The sequence below is a fragment of the Martes martes genome (assembly GCF_963455335.1).
Source record: "Martes martes genome assembly, chromosome: 2".
NCBI classification, from domain to species: Eukaryota; Metazoa; Chordata; class Mammalia; order Carnivora; family Mustelidae; genus Martes; species Martes martes.
Window position 1 is genome coordinate 42,974,617 of NC_137889.1, and position 20,435 is coordinate 42,995,051.

A 20,435-nucleotide genomic window follows, 5' to 3' on the forward strand; every position below is an offset into this window, starting at 1 on the left:
GCATCCTTCTCCGTGGAGCGACGTGTGTGTGGACGTGGATGGGGATGGCATTCCACCCTGCCCTGTTTCGCACAGGGAGGTCGGGGGGCTTGACCGCAGGGGGTCCAACCCCCGGCGCGTCAGCAAACCGCTTCCCCGTGTAGGACGTGAGGCGCCGGCCCGGGAGAGGCCGGCCACAGAGCCCGGGCGCTCATGCCTCACAAAGCGCGCCCTGCCTCTCTCCTCCCCGCTTCTCTCTTTGCACTCATCTTTCCCTGGGCGCACGTTTTCCCGGCAGCACCGTGTTGCACGGAATCCAGGGCGGAGCTGTCTCCTTCGGTTGCCAGGCCCGGGCGTGTGTCGACCTTGACACCGCGAAGCCCGCTGTCGCCCCGGACGTGCTGGCGGCACCCGCCGGTCCCTGGAGTGGAGGCCCAAGCCGGCAGCGTGTGCGCGTCTTCCTCCGCCTCTGAGAGAAGGCGTTGTGCTTTCGGGGAATGGGGAGGTGAAAGGGCCCCCTCCGGGAAGCGCGTTCCAGGAGCTGAGGTTTGGGTGCCTTGCTCTGTGCTTCTAGGTGCCAGAGCGGCTTCTCTCTTCCCGGGACGGAGTGGGGCTGGCTGGGCCAATGCGTCGTCCTGAAGCAAACCCGTGGCAGGGGCTCGGCGCTTCCCCCGTCCGTTTCGGGCGAGCCTACCAGCTCAGGGCGCCCCCAGAGAGTTTGGCCTGCAGGCCGGCGTCGCCGTCACGACCTCGCCGAGAGCCGGGTGTTCAGCTCGGTGCACTCCGAACGCAGGCTCCGGTGGGTTCGACTGAGGGCGGGCCCCCTGCTGAGGGAAGCGGGGCTGCTGTCAGAAGGCCTCCCGTGCCCTCACAACGAGTGTGTTTGCTCTGCTGTGGGTCCCGCGTCACAGTCGTGGCAGGAGCTGCTCCCGACGCCCTTGCGAAGGGCTTCGCTGAGGCCCAGGTCGGGGGCCTCCTTCTAGGACGGCCCCCGACCTGAGGCCTGGCACGCAGCCTCCCTGAGGCTGCCGCCACCCACGCCGCGGCCAAGCTTTCTCTCTAGGCGAAAGAGGCCTGCTCGCGGAAGGGAGCTCGGCTTCAGGCTTGCTTCTCGGAGGTAAGGCTGTCGTGCTCACTCGAGTTTTCCGGGCTAAGCGTTGAGAAGGCATCCTTCTCCGTGGAGCGACGTGTGTGTGGACGTGGACGGGGATGACAATGCACTCTGACTTGTTTCGCACAGGGAGGTCGGGGGGCTTGACCTCAGGGGGTCCAACCCCCGGCGCGTCAGCAAACCGCATCCACGTGTAGGACGTGAGGCGCCGGCCCGGGAGAGGCCGGCCCCACAGCCCGGGCGCTCGTGCCTCACGAAGCTCGCCCTTCCTCTCTCCTCCCCGCTTCTCTCTTCGCACTCATCTTTCCCTGGGCGGACGTTTTTCCGGCAGCACCGTGTTGCACGGAATCCAGGGCGGAGCTGTCTCCTTCGGGTGCCAGGCCCGGGCGTGTGTCGACCTTGACACCGCGAAGCCCGCTGACGCCCCGGACGTGCTGGCGGCACCCGCCGGTCCCTGGAGTGGAGGCCCAAGCCGGCAGCGTGTGCGCGTCTTCCTCCGCCTCTGAGAGAAGGCGTTGTGCTTCCGTGAATGGGGAGGTGAAAGGGCCCCCTCCGGGAAGCGCGTTCCAAGAGCTGAGGGTTGGGTGACTTGCTCTGTGCTTTTAGGTTCCAGAGCCGCTTCTCTCTTCCCGGGACGGAGTGGGGCTGGCTGGGCCAATGCGTCGTCCTGAAGCACTCCCGTGGCAGGGGCTCGGCGCTTCCCCCGTCCGTTTCGGGCGAGCCTCCCAGATCAGGGCGCCCCCAGAGAGTTTGGCCGGCAGGCCGGCGTCGCCGTCACGACCTCGCCGAGAGCCGGGTGTTGAGCTCGGTGCACTCCGAACGCAGGCTCCTGTGGGTTCGACTGAGGGCGGGCGCCCGGCAGAGGAAAGCGGGGCTTCTGTCAGAAGGCTTCCCGTGTCCTCACAATGAGGGTGTTTGCTCTGCGGTGGGTCCCGCATCACGGTCGTGGCACGAGCCGCTCCCGACGAACTTGCGAAGGGCTTCGCTGAGGCCCAGGTCGGGGGCATCCTTCTAGGAAGGCCCCCGATCTGAGGCCCGGCACGCAGCCTCCCTGAGGCTTCCGCCACCCCCGCCGCGGCCAAGCTTTCTCTCTTGGCGAAAGAGGCCTGCTCGCAGAAGGGAGCTCGGCTTCAGGCTTGCTTCTCGGAGGTAAGGCTGTGGTGCTCACTCGAGGTTTCCGGGCTAAGCGTTGAGAAGGCATCCTTCTCCGTGGAGCGACGTGTGTGTGGACGTGGACGGGGATGGCATTCCACCCTGCCCTGTTTCGCACAGAGATGTCGGGGGGCTTGACCTCAGGGGGTCCAACCCCCGGCGCGTCAGCAAACCGCTTCCCCGTGTAGGACGTGAGGCGCCGTCCCGGGAGAGGCCGGCCCCACAGCCCGCGAGCTCGTGCCTCACGAATTGCGCCCTGCCTCTCTCCTCCCCGCTTCTCTCTTCGCACTCATCTTTCCCTGGGCGGACGTTTTTCCGGCAGCACCGTGTTGCACGGAATCCAGGGCGGAGCTGTCTCCTTCGGTTGCCAGGCCCGGGCGTGTGTCGACCTTGACACCGCGAAGCCCGCTGTCGCCCCGGACGTGCTGGCGGCACCCGCCGGTCCCTGGAGTGGAGGCCCAAGCCGGCAGCGTGTGCGCGTCTTCCTCCGCCTCTGAGAGAAGGCGTTGTGCTTTCGGGGAATGGGGAGGTGAAAGGGCCCCCTCCGGGAAGCGCGTTCCAAGAGCTGAGGGTTGGGTGACTTGCTCCGTGCTTCTAGGTGCCAGAGCCGCTTCTCTCTTCCCGGGACGGAGTGGGGCTGGCTGGGCCAATGCGTCGTCCTGAAGCACTCCCGTGGCAGGGGCTCGGCGCTTCCCCCGTCCGTTTTGGGCGAGCCACCCAGCTCAGGGCGCCACCAGAGAGTTTGTCCTGCAGGCCGGCGTCGCCGTCACGACCTCGCCGAGAGCCGTGTCTTCAGCTCGGTGCACTCCGAACGCAGGCTCCGGTGGGTTCGACTGAGGGCGGGCGCCCGGCTGAGGGAAGCGGGCCTGCTGTCAGAACGCCTCCCGTGCCCTCACAACGAGTGTGTTTGCTCTGCTGTGGGTCCCGCGTCACAGTCGTGGCAGGAGCCGCTCCCGACGCCATTGCGAAGGGCTTCGCTGAGGCCCAGGTCGGGGGCCTCCTTCTAGGACGACCCCCGACCTGAGGCCCGGCACGCAGCCTCCCTGAGGCTTCCGCCACCCCCGCCGCGGCCAAGCTTTGTCTCGGGGCGAAAGAGGCTTGCTCGCGGAAGGGAGCTCGGCTTCAGGCTTGCTTCTCGGGGGTAAGGCTGTGGTGCTCACTCGAGGTTTCCGGGCTAAGCGTTGAGAAGGCATCCTTCTCCGTGGAGCGACGTGTGTGTGGACGTGGACGGGGATGGCATTCCACCCTGCCCTGTTTCGCACAGGGAGGTCGGGGGGCTTGACCTCAGGGGGTCCAACCCCCGGCGCGTCAGCAAACCGCTTCCCCGTGTCGGACGTGAGGCGCCGGCCCGGGAGAGGCCGGCCCCACAGCCCGCGAGCTCGTGCCTCACGAAGCGCGCCCTTCCTCTCTCCTCCCCGCTTCTCTCTTCGCACTCATCTTTCCCTGGGCGGACGTTTTCCCGGCAGCACCGTGTTGCACGGAATCCAGGGCGGAGCTGTCTCCTTCGGTTGCCAGGCCCGGGCGTGTGTCGACCTTGACACCGCGAAGCCCGCTGTCGCCCCAGACGTGCTGGCGGCACCCGCCGGTCCCTGGAGTGGAGGCCCAAGCCGGCAGCGTGTGCGCGTCTTCCTCCGCCTCTGAGAGAAGGCGTTCTGCTTTCGGGGAATGGGGAGGTGAAAGGGCCCCCTCTGGGAAGCGCGTTCCAGGAGCTGAGGTTTGGGTGCCTTGCTCCGTGCTTCTAGGTGCCAGAGCCGCTTCTCTCTTCCCGGGACGGAGTGGGGCTGCCTGGGCCAATGCGTCGTCCTGAAGCAAACCCGTGGCAGGGGCTCGGCGCTTACCCCGTCCGTTTCGGGCGAGCCTCCCAGCTCAGGGCGCCCCCAGAGAGTTTGGCCGGCAGGCCGGCGTCGCCGTCACGACCTCGCCGAGAGCCGGGTCTTCAGCTCGGTGCACTCCGAACGCAGGCTCCGGTGGGTTCGACTGAGGGCGGGCTCCCGGCAGAGGGAAGCGGGGCTGCTGTCAGAAGGCTTCCCGTGCCCTCACAATGAGTGTGTTTGCTCTGCGGTGGGTCCCGCGTCACGGTCGTGGCACGAGCCGCTCCCGACGAACTTGCGAAGGGCTTCGCTGAGGCCCAGGTCGGGGGCATCCTTCTAGGAAGGCCCCCGACCTGAGGCCCGGCACGCAGCCTCCCTGAGGCTTCCGCCACCCCCGCCGCGACCAAGCTTTCTCTCTTGGCGAAAGAGGCCTGCTCGCAGAAGGGAGCTCGGCTTCAGGCTTGCTTCTCGGAGGTAAGGCTGTGGTGCTCACTCGAGGTTTCCAGGCTAAGCGTTGAGAAGGCATCCTTCTCCGTGGAGCGACGTGCGTGTGGACGTGGACGGGGATGGCATTCCACCCTGCCTTGTTTCGCACAGGGAGGTCGGGGGGCTTGACCTCAGGGGGTCCAACCCCCGGCGCGTCAGCAAACCGCATTCCCGTGTAGGACGTGAGGCGCCGGCCCGGGAGAGGCCGGCCCCACAGCCCGCGAGCTCGTGCCTCACGAAGCGCGCCCTTCCTCTCTCCTCCCCGCTTCTCTCTTCGCACTCATCTTTCCCTGGGCGGACGTTTTCCCGACAGCACCGTGTTGCACGGAATCCAGGGCGGAGCTGTCTCCTTCGGTTGCCAGGCCCGGGCGTGTGTCGACCTTGACACCGCGAAGCCCGCTGTCGCCCCGGACGTGCTGGCGGCACCCGCCGGTCCCTGGAGTGGAGGCCCAAGCCGGCAGCGTGTGCGCGTCTTCCTCTGCCTCTGAGAGAAGGCGTTGTGCTTTCGGGGAATGGGGAGGTGAAAGGGCCCCCTCCGGGAAGCGCGTTCCAGGAGCTGAGGGTTGGGTGCCTTGCTCCGTGCTTCTAGGTGCCAGAGCCGCTTCTCTCTTCCCGGGACGGAGTGGGGCTGGCTGGGCCAATGCGTCGTCCTGAAGCAATCCCGTGGCAGGGGCTCGGCGCTTCCCCCGTCCGTTTCGGGCGAGCCTCCCAGCTCAGGGCGCCCCCAGAGAGTTTGGCCTGCAGGCCGGCGTCGCCGTCACGACCTCGCCGAGAGCCGGGACTTCAGCTCGGTGCACTCCGAACGCAGGCTCCGGTGGGTTCGACTGAGGGCGGGCGCCCGGCTGAGGGAAGCGGGGCTGCTGTCAGAAGGCCTCCCGTGCCCTCACAACGAGTGTGTTTGCTCTGCTGTGGGTCCCGTGTCACGGTCGTGGCAGAAGCCGCTCCCGACGCCCTTGCGAAGGGCTTCGCTGAGGCCCAGGTCGGGGGCCTCCTTCTAGGACGGCGCCCGATCTGAGGCCCGGCACGCAGCCTCCCTGAGGCTGCCGCCACCCCCGCCGCGGCCAAGCTTTCTCTCTGGGCGAAAGAGGCCTGCTTGCGGAAGGGAGCTCGGCTTCAGGCTTGCTTCTCGGAGGTAAGGCTGTGGTGCTCACTCGAGGTATCCGGGCTAACCGTTGAGAAGGCATCCTTCTCCGTGGAGCAACGTGTGTGTGGACGTGGAAGGGTATGGCATTCCACCCTGCCTTGTTTCGCACAGGGAGGTCGGGGGGCTTGACCTCAGGGGGTCCAACCCCCGGCGCGTCAGCAAACCGCTTCCCCGTGTAGGAGGTGAGGCGCCGGCCCGGGAGAGGCCGGCCCCACAGCCCACGTGCTCGTGCCTCACGAAGCGCGCCCTGCCTCTCTCCTCCCCGCTTCTCTCTTCGCACTCATCTTTCCCTGGGCGGACGTTTTCCCGGCAGCACCGTGTTGCACGGCATCCAGGGCGGAGCTGTCTCCTTCGGTTGCCAGGCCCGGGCGTGTGTCGACCTTGACACCACGAAGCCCGCTGTTGCCCCGGACGTGCTGGCGGCACCCGCCGGTCCCTGGATTGGAGGCCGAAGCCGGCAGCGTGTGCGCATCTTCCTCCGCCTCTGAGAGAAGGCGTTGTGCTTTCGGGGAATGGGGAGGTGAAAGGGCCCCCTCCGGGAAGCGCGTTCCAAGAGCTGAGGGTTGGGTGCCTTGCTCCGTGCTTCTAGGTGCCAGAGCCGCTTCTCTCTTCCCGGGACGGAGTGGGGCTGGCTGGGCCAATGCGTCGTCCTCAAGCAATCCCGTGGCAGGGCCTCGGCGCTTCCCCCGTCCGTTTCGGGCGAGCCTCCCAGCTCAGGGCGCCCCCAGAGAGTTTGGCCGGCAGGCTGGCGTCGCCGTCACGACCTCGCCGAGAGCCGGGTGTTGAGCTCGGTGCACTCCGAACGCAGGCTCCGGTGGGTTCGACTGAGGGCGGGGGCCCGGCTGAGGGAAGCGGGGCTGCTGTCAGAAGGCCTCCCGTGCCCTCACAACGAGTGTGTTTGCTCTGCTGTGGGTAACGCGTCACGGTCGTGGCACGAGCCGCTCCCGACGCCCTTGCGAAGGGCTTCGCTGAGGCCCAGGTCGGGGGCCTCCTTCTAGGACGGCGCCCGACCTGAGGCCCGGCACGCAGCCTCCCTGAGGCTGCCGCCACCCCCGCCGCGGCCAAGCTTTCTCTCTGGGCGAAAGAGGCCTGCTTGCGGAAGGGAGCTCGGCTTCAGGCTTGCTTCTCGGAGGTAAGGCTGGGGTGCTCACTCGAGGTTTCCGGGCTAAGCGTTGCGAAGGCATCCTTCTCCGTGGAGCGACCTGTGTGTGGACGTGGACGGGGTTGGCATTCCACCCAGCCCTGTTTCGCACCGGGAGGTCGGGGGGCTTGACCTCAGGGGGTCCAACCCCCGGCGCGTCAGCAAACCGCTTCCCCGTGTAGGACGTGAGGCGCCGGCCCGGGAGAGGCCGGCCCCACAGCCCGGGCGCTCGTGCCTCACGAAGCGCGCCCTGCCTCTCTCCTCCCCGCTTCTCTCTTCGCACTCATCTTTCCCTGGGCGCACGTTTTCCCGGCAGCACCGTGTTGCACGGCATCCAGGGCGGAGCTGTCTCCTTCGGTTGCCAGGCCCGGGCGTGTGTCGACCTTGACACCACGAAGCCCGCTGTTGCCCCGGACGTGCTGGCGGCACCCGCCGGTCCCTGGATTGGAGGCCGAAGCCGGCAGCGTGTGCGCATCTTCCTCCGCCTCTGAGAGAAGGCGTTGTGCTTTCGGGGAATGGGGAGGTGAAAGGGCCCCCTCCGGGAAGCGCGTTCCAAGAGCTGAGGGTTGGGTGCCTTGCTCCGTGCTTCTAGGTGCCAGAGCCGCTTCTCTCTTCCCGGGACGGAGTGGGGCTGGCTGGGCCAATGCGTCGTCCTCAAGCAATCCCGTGGCAGGGCCTCGGCGCTTCCCCCGTCCGTTTCGGGCGAGCCTCCCAGCTCAGGGCGCCCCCAGAGAGTTTGGCCGGCAGGCTGGCGTCGCCGTCACGACCTCGCCGAGAGCCGGGTGTTGAGCTCGGTGCACTCCGAACGCAGGCTCCGGTGGGTTCGACTGAGGGCGGGGGCCCGGCTGAGGGAAGCGGGGCTGCTGTCAGAAGGCCTCCCGTGCCCTCACAACGAGTGTGTTTGCTCTGCTGTGGGTAACGCGTCACGGTCGTGGCACGAGCCGCTCCCGACGCCCTTGCGAAGGGCTTCGCTGAGGCCCAGGTCGGGGGCCTCCTTCTAGGACGGCGCCCGACCTGAGGCCCGGCACGCAGCCTCCCTGAGGCTTCTGCCACCCCCGCCGCGGCCAAGCCTTCTCTCTGGGCGAAAGAGGCCTGCTTGCGGAAGGGAGCTTGGCTTCAGGCTTGCTTCTCGGAGGTAAGGCTGTCGTGCTCACTCGAGGTTTCCGGGCTAAGCGTTGCGAAGGCATCCTTCTCCGTGGAGCGACGTGTGTGTGGACGTGGAAGGGGATGGCATTCCACCCTGCCTTGTTTCGCACAGGGAGGTCGGGGGGCTTGACCTCAGGGGGTCCAACCCCCGGCGCGTCAGCAAACCGCTTCCCCGTGTAGGAGGTGAAGCGCCGGCCCGGGAGAGGCCGGCCCCACAGCCCACGCGCTCGTGCCTCACGAAGCGCGCCCTTCCTCTCTCCTCCCCGCTTCTCTCTTCGCACTCATCTTTCCCTGGGCGGACGTTTTCCCGGCAGCACCGTGTTGCTCGGCATCCAGGGCGGAGCTGTCTCCTTCGGGTGCCAGGCCCGGGCGTGTGTCAACCTTGACACCGCGAAGCCCGCTGTCGCCCCGGACGTGCTGGCGGCACCCGCCGGTCCCTGGAGTGGAGGCCCAAGCCGGCAGCCTGTGCGCGTCTTCCTCCGCCTCTGAGAGAAGGCGTTGTGCTCTCGGGGAATGGGGAGGTGAAAGGGCCCCCTCCGGGGAGCGCGTTCCTGGAGCTGAGGGTTGGGTGCCTTGCTCCGTGCTTCTAGGTGCCAGAGCCGCTTCTCTCTTCCCGGGACGGAGTTTGGCTGGCTGGGCCAATGCGTCGTCCTGAAGCAATCCCGTGGCAGGGGCTCGGCGCTTCCCCCGTCCGTTTCGGGCGAGCCTCCCAGCTCAGGGCGCCCCCAGAGAGTTTGGCCGGCAGGCCGGCGTCGCCGTCACGACCTCGCCGAGAGCCGTGTGTTGAGCTCAGTGCACTCCGAACGCAGGCGCCGGTGGGTTCGACTGAGGGCGGGCGCCCGGCTGAGGGAAGCGGGGCTGCTGTCAGAAGGCCTCCCGTGCCCTCACAAGGAGTGTGTTTGCTCTGCTGTGGGTCCCGCGTCACAGTCGTGGCAGGAGCCGCTCCCGACGCCCTTGCGAAGGGCTTCGCTGAGGCCCAGGTCGGGGGCCTCCTTCTAGGACAGCCCCCGACCTGAGGCCCGGCACGCAGCCTCCCTGAGGCTTCCGCCACCCCCGCCCCGGCCAAACTTTCTCTCTGGGCGAAAGAGGCTTGCTCGCGGAAGGGAGCTCGTCTTCAGGCTTGCTTCTCGGAGGTAAGGCTGTGGTGCTCACTCGAGGTTTCCGGGCTAAGCGTTGAGAAGGCATCCTTCTCCGTGGAGCGACGTGTGTGTGGACGTGGATGGGGATGGCATTCCACCCTGCCCTGTTTCGCACAGGGAGGTCGGGGGGCTTGACCGCAGGGGGTCCAACCCCCGGCGCATCAGCAAACCGCTTCCCCGTGTAGGACGTGAGGCGCCGGCCCGGGAGAGGCCGGCCACAGAGCCCGGGCGCTCATGCCTCACGAAGCGCGCCCTGCCTCTCTCCTCCCCGCTTCTCTCTTTGCACTCATCTTTCCCTGGGCGCACGTTTTCCCGGCAGCACCGTGTTGCACGGCATCCAGGGCGGAGCTGTCTCCTTCGGTTGCCAGGCCCGGGCGTGTGTCGACCTTGACACCGCGAAGCCCGCTGTCGCCCCGGACGTGCTGGCGGCACCCGCCGGTCCCTGGAGTGGAGGCCCAAGCCGGCAGCGTGTGCGCGTCTTCCTCCGCCTCTGAGAGAAGGCGTTGTGCTTTCGGGGAATGGGGAGGTGAAAGGGCCCCCTCCGGGAAGCGCGTTCCAGGAGCTGAGGTTTGGGTGCCTTGCTCTGTGCTTCTAGGTGCCAGAGCGGCTTCTCTCTTCCCGGGACGGAGTGGGGCTGGCTGGGCCAATGCGTCGTCCTGAAGCAAACCCGTGGCAGGGGCTCGGCGCTTCCCCCGTCCGTTTCGGGCGAGCCTCCCAGCTCAGGGCGCCCCCAGAGAGTTTGGCCTGCAGGCCGGCGTCGCCGTCACGACCTCGCCGAGAGCCGGGTCTTCAGCTCGGTGCACTCCGAACGCAGGCTCCGGTGGGTTCGACTGAGGGCGGGCCCCCTGCTGAGGGAAGCGGGGCTGCTGTCAGAAGGCCTCCCGTGCCCTCACAACGAGTGTGTTTGCTCTGCTGTGGGTCCCGTGTCACGGTCGTGGCAGAAGCCGCTCCCGACGCCCTTGCGAAGGGCTTCGCTGAGGCCCAGGTCGGGGGCCTCCTTCTAGGACGGCGCCCGATCTGAGGCCCGGCACGCAGCCTCACTGAGGCTGCCGCCACCCCCGCCGCGGCCAAGCTTTCTCTCTGGGCGAAAGAGGCCTGCTTGCGGAAGGGAGCTCGGCTTCAGGCTTGCTTCTCGGAGGTAAGGCTGTGGTGCTCACTCGAGGTATCCGGGCTAACCGTTGAGAAGGCATCCTTCTCCGTGGAGCAACGTGTGTGTGGACGTGGAAGGGTATGGCATTCCACCCTGCCTTGTTTCGCACAGGGAGGTCGGGGGGCTTGACCTCAGGGGGTCCAACCCCCGGCGCGTCAGCAAACCGCTTCCCCGTGTAGGAGGTGAGGCGCCGGCCCGGGAGAGGCCGGCCCCACAGCCCACGTGCTCGTGCCTCACGAAGCGCGCCCTGCCCCTCTCCTCCCCGCTTCTCTCTTCGCACTCATCTTTCCCTGGGCGGACGTTTTCCCGGCAGCACCGTGTTGCACGGCATCCAGGGCGGAGCTGTCTCCTTCGGTTGCCAGGCCCGGGCGTGTGTCGACCTTGACACCACGAAGCCCGCTGTTGCCCCGGACGTGCTGGCGGCACCCGCCGGTCCCTGGATTGGAGGCCGAAGCCGGCAGCGTGTGCGCATCTTCCTCCGCCTCTGAGAGAAGGCGTTGTGCTTTCGGGGAATGGGGAGGTGAAAGGGCCCCCTCCGGGAAGCGCGTTCCAAGAGCTGAGGGTTGGGTGCCTTGCTCCGTGCTTCTAGGTGCCAGAGCCGCTTCTCTCTTCCCGGGACGGAGTGGGGCTGGCTGGGCCAATGCGTCGTCCTCAAGCAATCCCGTGGCAGGGCCTCGGCGCTTCCCCCGTCCGTTTCGGGCGAGCCTCCCAGCTCAGGGCGCCCCCAGAGAGTTTGGCCGGCAGGCTGGCGTCGCCGTCACGACCTCGCCGAGAGCCGGGTGTTGAGCTCGGTGCACTCCGAACGCAGGCTCCGGTGGGTTCGACTGAGGGCGGGGGCCCGGCTGAGGGAAGCGGGGCTGCTGTCAGAAGGCCTCCCGTGCCCTCACAACGAGTGTGTTTGCTCTGCTGTGGGTAACGCGTCACGGTCGTGGCACGAGCCGCTCCCGACGCCCTTGCGAAGGGCTTCGCTGAGGCCCAGGTCGGGGGCCTCCTTCTAGGACGGCGCCCGATCTGAGGCCCGGCACGCAGCCTCCCTGAGGCTTCTGCCACCCCCGCCGCGGCCAAGCCTTCTCTCTGGGCGAAAGAGGCCTGCTTGCGGAAGGGAGCTTGGCTTCAGGCTTGCTTCTCGGAGGTAAGGCTGTCGTGCTCACTCGAGGTTTCCGGGCTAAGCGTTGCGAAGGCATCCTTCTCCGTGGAGCGACGTGTGTGTGGACGTGGAAGGGGATGGCATTCCACCCTGCCTTGTTTCGCACAGGGAGGTCGGGGGGCTTGACCTCAGGGGGTCCAACCCCCGGCGCGTCAGCAAACCGCTTCCCCGTGTAGGAGGTGAAGCGCCGGCCCGGGAGAGGCCGGCCCCACAGCCCACGCGCTCGTGCCTCACGAAGCGCGCCCTTCCTCTCTCCTCCCCGCTTCTCTCTTCGCACTCATCTTTCCCTGGGCGGACGTTTTCCCGGCAGCACCGTGTTGCTCGGCATCCAGGGCGGAGCTGTCTCCTTCGGGTGCCAGGCCCGGGCGTGTGTCAACCTTGACACCGCGAAGCCCGCTGTCGCCCCGGACGTGCTGGCGGCACCCGCCGGTCCCTGGAGTGGAGGCCCAAGCCGGCAGCGTGTGCGCGTCTTCCTCCGCCTCTGAGAGAAGGCGTTGTGCTCTCGGGGAATGGGGAGGTGAAAGGGCCCCCTCCGGGGAGCGCGTTCCAGGAGCTGAGGGTTGGGTGCCTTGCTCCGTGCTTCTAGGTGCCAGAGCCGCTTCTCTCTTCCCGGGACGGAGTTTGGCTGGCTGGGCCAATGCGTCGTCCTGAAGCAATCCCGTGGCAGGGGCTCGGCGCTTCCCCCGTCCGTTTCGGGCGAGCCTCCCAGCTCAGGGCGCCCCCAGAGAGTTTGGCCGGCAGGCCGGCGTCGCCGTCACGACCTCGCCGAGAGCCGTGTGTTGAGCTCAGTGCACTCCGAACGCAGGCGCCGGTGGGTTCGACTGAGGGCGGGCGCCCGGCTGAGGGAAGCGGGGCTGCTGTCAGAAGGCCTCCCGTGCCCTCACAACGAGTGTGTTTGCTCTGCTGTGGGTCCCGCGTCACGGTCATGGCAGGAGCCGCTCCCGATGCCCTTGCGAAGGGCTTCGCTGAGGCCCAGGTCGGGGGCCTCCTTCTAGGACGGCCCCCGATCTGAGGCCCGGCACGCAGCCTCCCTGAGGCTGCCGCCACCCCCGCCGCGGCCAAGCTTTCTCTCTGGGCGAAAGAGGCCTGCTTGCGGAAGGGAGCTCGGCTTCAGGCTTGCTTCTCGGAGGTAAGGCTGGGGTGCTCACTCGAGGTTTCCGGGCTAAGCGTTGCGAAGGCATCCTTCTCCGTGGAGCGACCTGTGTGTGGACGTGGACGGGGTTGGCATTCCACCCAGCCCTGTTTCGCACCGGGAGGTCGGGGGGCTTGACCTCAGGGGGTCCAACCCCCGGCGCGTCAGCAAACCGCTTCCCCGTGTAGGACGTGAGGCGCCGGCCCGGGAGAGGCCGGCCCCACAGCCCGGGCGCTCGTGCCTCACGAAGCGCGCCCTGCCTCTCTCCTCCCCGCTTCTCTCTTCGCACTCATCTTTCCCTGGGCGCACGTTTTCCCGGCAGCACCGTGTTGCACGGCATCCAGGGCTGAGCTTTCTCCTTCGGGTGCCAGGCCCGGGCGTGTGTCGACCTTGACACCGCGAAGCCCGCTGTCGCCCCGGACGTGCTGGCGGCACCCGCCGGTCCCTGGAGTGGAGGCCCAATCCGGCAGTGTGTGCGCGTCTTCCTCCGCCTCTGAGAGAAGGCGTTGTGCTTTCGGGGAATGGGGAGGTGAAAGGGCCCCCTCCGGGAAGCGCGATCCAGGAGCTGAGGGTTGGGTGCCTTGCTCCGTGCTTCTAGGTGCCAGAGCCGCTTCTCTCTTCCCGGGACGGAGTGGGGCTGGCTGGGCCAATGCGTCGTCCTGAAGCAATCCCGTGGCGGGGGCTCGGCGCTTCCCCCGTCCGTTTCGGGCGAGCCTCCCAGCTCAGGGCGCCGCCAGAGAGTTTGGCCTGCAGGCCCGCGTCGCCGTCACGACCTCGCCGAGAGCCGTGTCTTCAGCTCGGTGCACTCCGAACGCAGGCTCCGGTGGGTTCGACTGAGGGCGGGCGCCCGGCTGAGGGAAGTGGGGCTCCTGTCAGAAGGCCTCCCGTGCCCTCACAACGAGTGTGTTTGCTCTGCTCTGGGTCCCGCGTCACAGTCGTGGCAGGAGCCGCTCCCGACGCCCTTGCGAAGGGCTTCGCTGAGGCCCAGGTCGGGGGCCTCCTTCTAGGACAGCCCCCGACCTGAGGCCCGGCACGCAGCCTCCCTGAGGCTTCCGCCACCCCCGCCCCGGCCAAACTTTCTCTCTGGGCGAAAGAGGCTTGCTCGCGGAAGGGAGCTCGTCTTCAGGCTTGCTTCTCGGAGGTAAGGCTGTGGTGCTCACTCGAGGTTTCCGGGCTAAGCGTTGAGAAGGCATCCTTCTCCGTGGAGCGACGTGTGTGTGGACGTGGATGGGGATGGCATTCCACCCTGCCCTGTTTCGCACAGGGAGGTCGGGGGGCTTGACCGCAGGGGGTCCAACCCCCGGCGCATCAGCAAACCGCTTCCCCGTGTAGGACGTGAGGCGCCGGCCCGGGAGAGGCCGGCCACAGAGCCCGGGCGCTCATGCCTCACGAAGCGCGCCCTGCCTCTCTCCTCCCCGCTTCTCTCTTTGCACTCATCTTTCCCTGGGCGCACGTTTTCCCGGCAGCACCGTGTTGCACGGAATCCAGGGCGGAGCTGTCTCCTTCGGTTGCCAGGCCCGGGCGTGTGTCGACCTTGACACCGCGAAGCCCGCTGTCGCCCCGGACGTGCTGGCGGCACCCGCCGGTCCCTGGAGTGGAGGCCCAAGCCGGCAGCGTGTGCGCGTCTTCCTCCGCCTCTGAGAGAAGGCGTTGTGCTTTCGGGGAATGGGGAGGTGAAAGGGCCCCCTCCGGGAAGCGCGTTCCAGGAGCTGAGGTTTGGGTGCCTTGCTCTGTGCTTCTAGGTGCCAGAGCGGCTTCTCTCTTCCCGGGACGGAGTGGGGCTGGCTGGGCCAATGCGTCGTCCTGAAGCAAACCCGTGGCAGGGGCTCGGCGCTTCCCCCGTCCGTTTCGGGCGAGCCTCCCAGCTCAGGGCGCCCCCAGAGAGTTTGGCCTGCAGGCCGGCGTCGCCGTCACGACCTCGCCGAGAGCCGGGTGTTCAGCTCGGTGCACTCCGAACGCAGGCTCCGGTGGGTTCGACTGAGGGCGGGCCCCCTGCTGAGGGAAGCGGGGCTGCTGTCAGAAGGCCTCCCGTGCCCTCACAACGAGTGTGTTTGCTCTGCTGTGGGTCCCGCGTCACGGTCGTGGCAGGAGCTGCTCCCGACGCCCTTGCGAAGGGCTTCGCTGAGGCCCAGGTCGGGGGCCTCCTTCTAGGACGGCCCCCGACCTGAGGCCTGGCACGCAGCCTCCCTGAGGCTGCCGCCACCCCCGCCGCGGCCAAGCTTTCTCTCTAGGCGAAAGAGGCCTGCTTGCGGAAGGGAGCTCGGCTTCAGGCTTGCTTCTCGGAGGTAAGGCTGTGGTGCTCACTCGAGTTTTCCGGGCTAAGCGTTGAGAAGGCATCCTTCTCCGTGGAGCGACGTGTGTGTGGACGTGGACGGGGTTGGCATTCCACCCAGCCCTGTTTCGCACAGGGAGGTCGGGGGGCTTGACCTCAGGGGGTCCAACCCCCGCCGCGACAGCAAACCGCTTCCCCGTGTAGGACGTGAGGCGCCGGCCCGGGAGAGGCCGGCCACAGTCTGCGAGCTCGTGCCTCACGAAGCGCGCCCTTCCTCTCTCCTCCCCGCTTCTCTCTTTGCACTCATCTTTCCCTGGGCGCACGTTTTCCCGGCAGCACCGTGTTGCACGGCATCCAGGGCGGAGCTGTCTCCTTCGGTTGCCAGGCCCGGGCGTGTGTCGACCTTGACACCGCGAAGCCCGCTGTCGCCCCGGACGTGCTGGCGGCACCCGCCGGTCCCTGGAGTGGAGGCCCAAGCCGGCAGCGTGTGCGCGTCTTCCTCCGCCTCTGAGAGAAGGCGTTGTGCTTTCGGGGAATGGGGAGGTGAAAGGGCCCCCTCCGGGAAGCGCGTTCCAGGAGCTGAGGTTTGGGTGCCTTGCTCTGTGCTTCTAGGTGCCAGAGCGGCTTCTCTCTTCCCGGGACGGAGTGGGGCTGGCTGGGCCAATGCGTCGTCCTGAAGCAAACCCGTGGCAGGGGCTCGGCGCTTCCCCCGTCCGTTTCGGGCGAGCCTCCCAGCTCAGGGCGCCCCCAGAGAGTTTGGCCTGCAGGCCGGCGTCGCCGTCACGACCTCGCCGAGAGCCGGGTCTTCAGCTCGGTGCACTCCGAACGCAGGCTCCGGTGGGTTCGACTGAGGGCGGGCCCCCTGCTGAGGGAAGCGGGGCTGCTGTCAGAAGGCCTCCCGTGCCCTCACAACGAGTGTGTTTGCTCTGCTGTGGGTCCCGCGTCACGGTCGTGGCAGGAGCTGCTCCCGACGCCCTTGCGAAGGGCTTCGCTGAGGCCCAGGTCGGGGGCCTCCTTCTAGGACGGCCCCCGACCTGAGGCCTGGCACGCAGCCTCCCTGAGGCTGCCGCCACCCCCGCCGCGGCCAAGCTTTCTCTCTAGGCGAAAGAGGCCTGCTTGCGGAAGGGAGCTCGGCTTCAGGCTTGCTTCTCGGAGGTAAGGCTGGGGTGCTCACTCGAGGTTTCCGGGCTAAGCGTTGCGAAGGCATCCTTCTCCGTGGAGCGACCTGTGTGTGGACGTGGACGGGGTTGGCATTCCACCCAGCCCTGTTTCGCACCGGGAGGTCGGGGGACTTGACCTCAGGGGGTCCAACCCCCGGCGCGTCAGCAAACCGCTTCCCCGTGTAGGACGTGAGGCGCCGGCCCGGGAGAGGCCGGCCCCACAGCCCGGGCGCTCGTGCCTCACGAAGCGCGCCCTGCCTCTCTCCTCCCCGCTTCTCTCTTCGCACTCATCTTTCCCTGGGCGCACGTTTTCCCGGCAGCACCGTGTTGCACGGCATCCAGGGCTGAGCTTTCTCCTTCGGGTGCCAGGCCCGGGCGTGTGTCGACCTTGACACTGCGAAGCCCGCTGTCGCCCCGGACGTGCTGGCGGCACCCGCCGGTCCCTGGAGTGGAGGCCCAATCCGGCAGTGTGTGCGCGTCTTCCTCCGCCTCTGAGAGAAGGCGTTGTGCTTTCGGGGAATGGGGAGGTGAAAGGGCCCCCTCCGGGAAGCGCGATCCAGGAGCTGAGGGTTGGGTGCCTTGCTCCGTGCTTCTAGGTGCCAGAGCCGCTTCTCTCTTCCCGGGATGGAGTGGGGCTGGCTGGGCCAATGCGTCGTCCTGAAGCAATCCCGTGGCGGGGGCTCGGCGCTTCCCCCGTCCGTTTCGGGCGAGCCTCCCAGCTCAGGGCGCCGCCAGAGAGTTTGGCCTGCAGGCCCGCGTCGCCGTCACGACCTCGCCGAGAGCCGTGTCTTCAGCTCGGTGCACTCCGAACGCAGGCTCCGGTGGGTTCGACTGAGGGCGGGCGCCCGGCTGAGGGAAGTGGGGCTGCTGTCAGAAGGCCTCCCGTGCCCTCACAACGAGTGTGTTTGCTCTGCTGTGGGTCCCGCGTCACAGTCGTGGCAGGAGCCGCTCCCGACGCCCTTGCGAAGGGCTTCGCTGAGGCCCAGGTCGGGGGCCTCCTTCTAGGACAGCCCCCGACCTGAGGCCCGGCACGCAGCCTCCCTGAGGCTTCCGCCACCCCCACCCCGGCCAAACTTTCTCTCTGGGCGAAAGAGGCTTGCTCGCGGAAGGGAGCTCGTCTTCAGGCTTGCTTCTCGGAGGTAAGGCTGTGGTGCTCACTCGAGGTTTCCGGGCTAAGCGTTGAGAAGGCATCCTTCTCCGTGGAGCGACGTGTGTGTGGACGTGGATGGGGATGGCATTCCACCCTGCCCTGTTTCGCACAGGGAGGTCGGGGGGCTTGACCGCAGGGGGTCCAACCCCCGGCGCATCAGCAAACCGCTTCCCCGTGTAGGACGTGAGGCGCCGGCCCGGGAGAGGCCGGCCACAGAGCCCGGGCGCTCATGCCTCACGAAGCGCGCCCTGCCTCTCTCCTCCCCGCTTCTCTCTTTGCACTCATCTTTCCCTGGGCGCACGTTTTCCCGGCAGCACCGTGTTGCACGGAATCCAGGGCGGAGCTGTCTCCTTCGGTTGCCAGGCCCGGGCGTGTGTCGACCTTGACACCGCGAAGCCCGCTGTCGCCCCGGACGTGCTGGCGGCACCCGCCGGTCCCTGGAGTGGAGGCCGAAGCCGGCAGCGTGTGCGCATCTTCCTCCGCCTCTGAGAGAAGGCGTTGTGCTTTCGGGGTATGGGGAGGTGAAAGGGCCCCCTCCGGGAACCGCGTTCCAAGAGCTGAGGGTTGGGTGCCTTGCTCCGTGCTTCTAGGTGCCAGAGCCGCTTCTCTCTTCCCGGGACGGAGTGGGGCTGGCTGGGCCAATGCGTCGTCCTGAAGCAATTCCTTGGCAGGGGCTCGGCGCTTCCCCCGTCCGTTTCGGGCGAGCCTCCCAGCTCAGGGCGCCCCCAGAGATTTTGGCCGGCAGGCCGGCGTCGCCATCACGACCTCGCCGAGAGCCGGGTTTTCAGCGCGGTGCACTACGAACGCAGGCTCCGGTGGGTTCGACTGAGGGCGGGCGCCCGGCTGAGGGAAGCGGGGCTGCTGTCAGAAGGCCTCCCGTGCCCTCACAACGAGTGTGTTTGCTCTGCTGTGGGTCCCGCGTCACGGTCGTGGCAGGAGCCGCTCCCGACGCCCTTGCGAAGGGCTTCGCTGAGGTCCAGGTCGGGGGCCTCCTTCTAGGACGGCGCCCGACCTGAGGCCCGGCACGCAGCCTCCCTGAGGCTGCCGCCACCCCCGCCGCGGCCAACCTTTCTCTCTGGGCGAAAGAGGCCTGCTTGCGGAAGGGAGCTCGGCTTCAGGCTTGCTTCTCGGAGGTAAGGCTGTCGTGCTCACTCGAGGTTTCCGGGCTAAGCGTTGAGAAGGCATCCTTCTCCGTGGAGCGACGTGTGTGTGGACATGGACGGGGTTGGCATTCCACCCTACCCTGTTTCGCACAGGGAGGTCGGGGGGCTTGACCTCAGGGGGTCCAACCCCCGGCGCGTCAGCAAACCGCTTCCCCGTGTAGGACGTGAGGCGCCGGCCCGGGAGAGGCCGGCCCCACAGCCCGGGCGCTCGTGCCTCACGAAGCGCGCCCTGCCTCTCTCCTCCCCGCTTCTCTCTTCGCACTCATCTTTCCCTGGGCGGACGTTTTCCCGGCAGCACCGTGTTGCACGGCATCCAGGGCTGAGCTTTCTCCTTCGGGTGCCAGGCCCGGGCGTGTGTCGACCTTGACACCGCGAAGCCCGCTGTCGCCCCGGACGTGCTGGCGGCACCCGCCGGTCCCTGGAGTGGAGGCCCAATCCGGCAGTGTGTGCGCGTCTTCCTCCGCCTCTGAGAGAAGGCGTTGTGCTTTCGGGGAATGGGGAGGTGAAAGGGCCCCCTCCGGGAAGCGCGTTCCAGGAGCTGAGGGTTGGGTGCCTTGCTCCGTGCTTCTAGGTGCCAGAGCCGCTTCTCTCTTCCCGGGACGGAGTGGGGCTGGCTGGGCCAATGCGTCGTCCTGAAGCAATCCCGTGGCGGGGGCTCGGCGCTTCCCCCGTCCGTTTCGGGCGAGCCTCCCAGCTCAGGGCGCCCCCAGAGAGTTTGGCCTGCAGGCCGGCGTCGCCGTCACGACCCCGCCGAGAGCCGGGTCTTCAGCTCGGTGCACTCCGAACGCAGGCTCCGGTGGGTTCGACTGAGGGCGGGCGCCCGGCTGAGGGAAGCGGGGCTGCTGTCAGAAGGCCTCCCGTGCCCTCACAACGAGTGTATTTGCTCGGCTGTGGGTCCCGCGTCACGGTCGTGGCAGGAGCCGCTCCCGACGCCCTTGCGAAGGGCTTCGCTGAGGCCCATGGCGGGGGCCTCCTTCTAGGACGGCCCCCGACCTGAGGCCCGGCACGCAGCCTCCCTGAGGCTTCCGCCACCCCCGCCACGGCCAGGTTTGTCTCTTGGCGAAAGAGGCCTGCTCGCGGAAGGGAGCTCGGCTTCAGGCTTGCTTCTCGGAGGTAAGGCTGTGGTGCTCACTCGAGGTTTCCGGGCTAAGCGTTGAGAAGGCATCCTTCTCCGTGGAGCGACGTGTGTGTGGACGTGGAAGGGGATGGCATTCCACTCTGCCCTGTTTCGCACAGGGAGGTCGGGGGGCTTGACCTCAGGGGGTCCAACCCCCGCCGCGACAGCAAACCGCTTCCCCGTGTAGGACGTGAGGCGCAGGCCCGGGAGAGGCCGGCCACAGTCTGCGAGCTCGTGCCTCACGAAGCGTGCCCTTCCTCTCTCCTCCCCGCTTCTCTCTTCGCACTCATCTTTCCCTGGGCAGACGTTTTCCCGGCAGCACCGTGTTGCACGGAATCCAGGGCGGAGCTGTCTCCTTCGGTTGCCAGGCCCGGGCGTGTGTCGACCTTGACACCACGAAGCCCGCTGTTGCCCCGGACGTGCTGGTGGCACCCGACGGTCCCTGGATTGGAGGCCGAAGCCGGCAGCGTGTGTGCATCTTCCTCCGCCTCTGAGAGAAGGCGTTGTGCTTTCGGGGTATGGTGAGGTGAAAGGGCCCCCTCCGGGAACCGCGTTCCAAGAGCTGAGGGTTGGGTGCCTTGCTCCGTGCTTCTAGGTGCCAGAGCCGCTTCTCTCTTCCCGGGACGGAGTGGGGCTGGCTGGGCCAATGCGTCGTCCTGAAGCAATCCCGTGGCAGGGGCTCGGCGCTTCCCCCGTCCGTTTCGGGCGAGCCTCCCAGCTCAGGGCGCCCCCAGAGAGTTTGGCCGGCAGGCCGGCGTCGCCGTCACGACCTCGCCGAGAGCCGGGTGTTCAGCGCGGTGCACTCCGAACGCAGGCTCCGGTGGGTTCGACTGAGGGAGGGCGCCCGGCTGAGGGAAGCGGGGCTGCTGTCAGAAGGCCTCCCGTGCCCTCACAACGAGTGTGTTTGCTCTGCTGTGGGTCCCGCGTCACGGTCGTGGCAGGAGCCGCTCCCGACGCCCTTGCGAAGGGCTTCGCTGAGGTCCAGGTCGGGGGCCTCCTTCTAGGACGGCGCCCGACCTGAGGCCCGGCACGCAA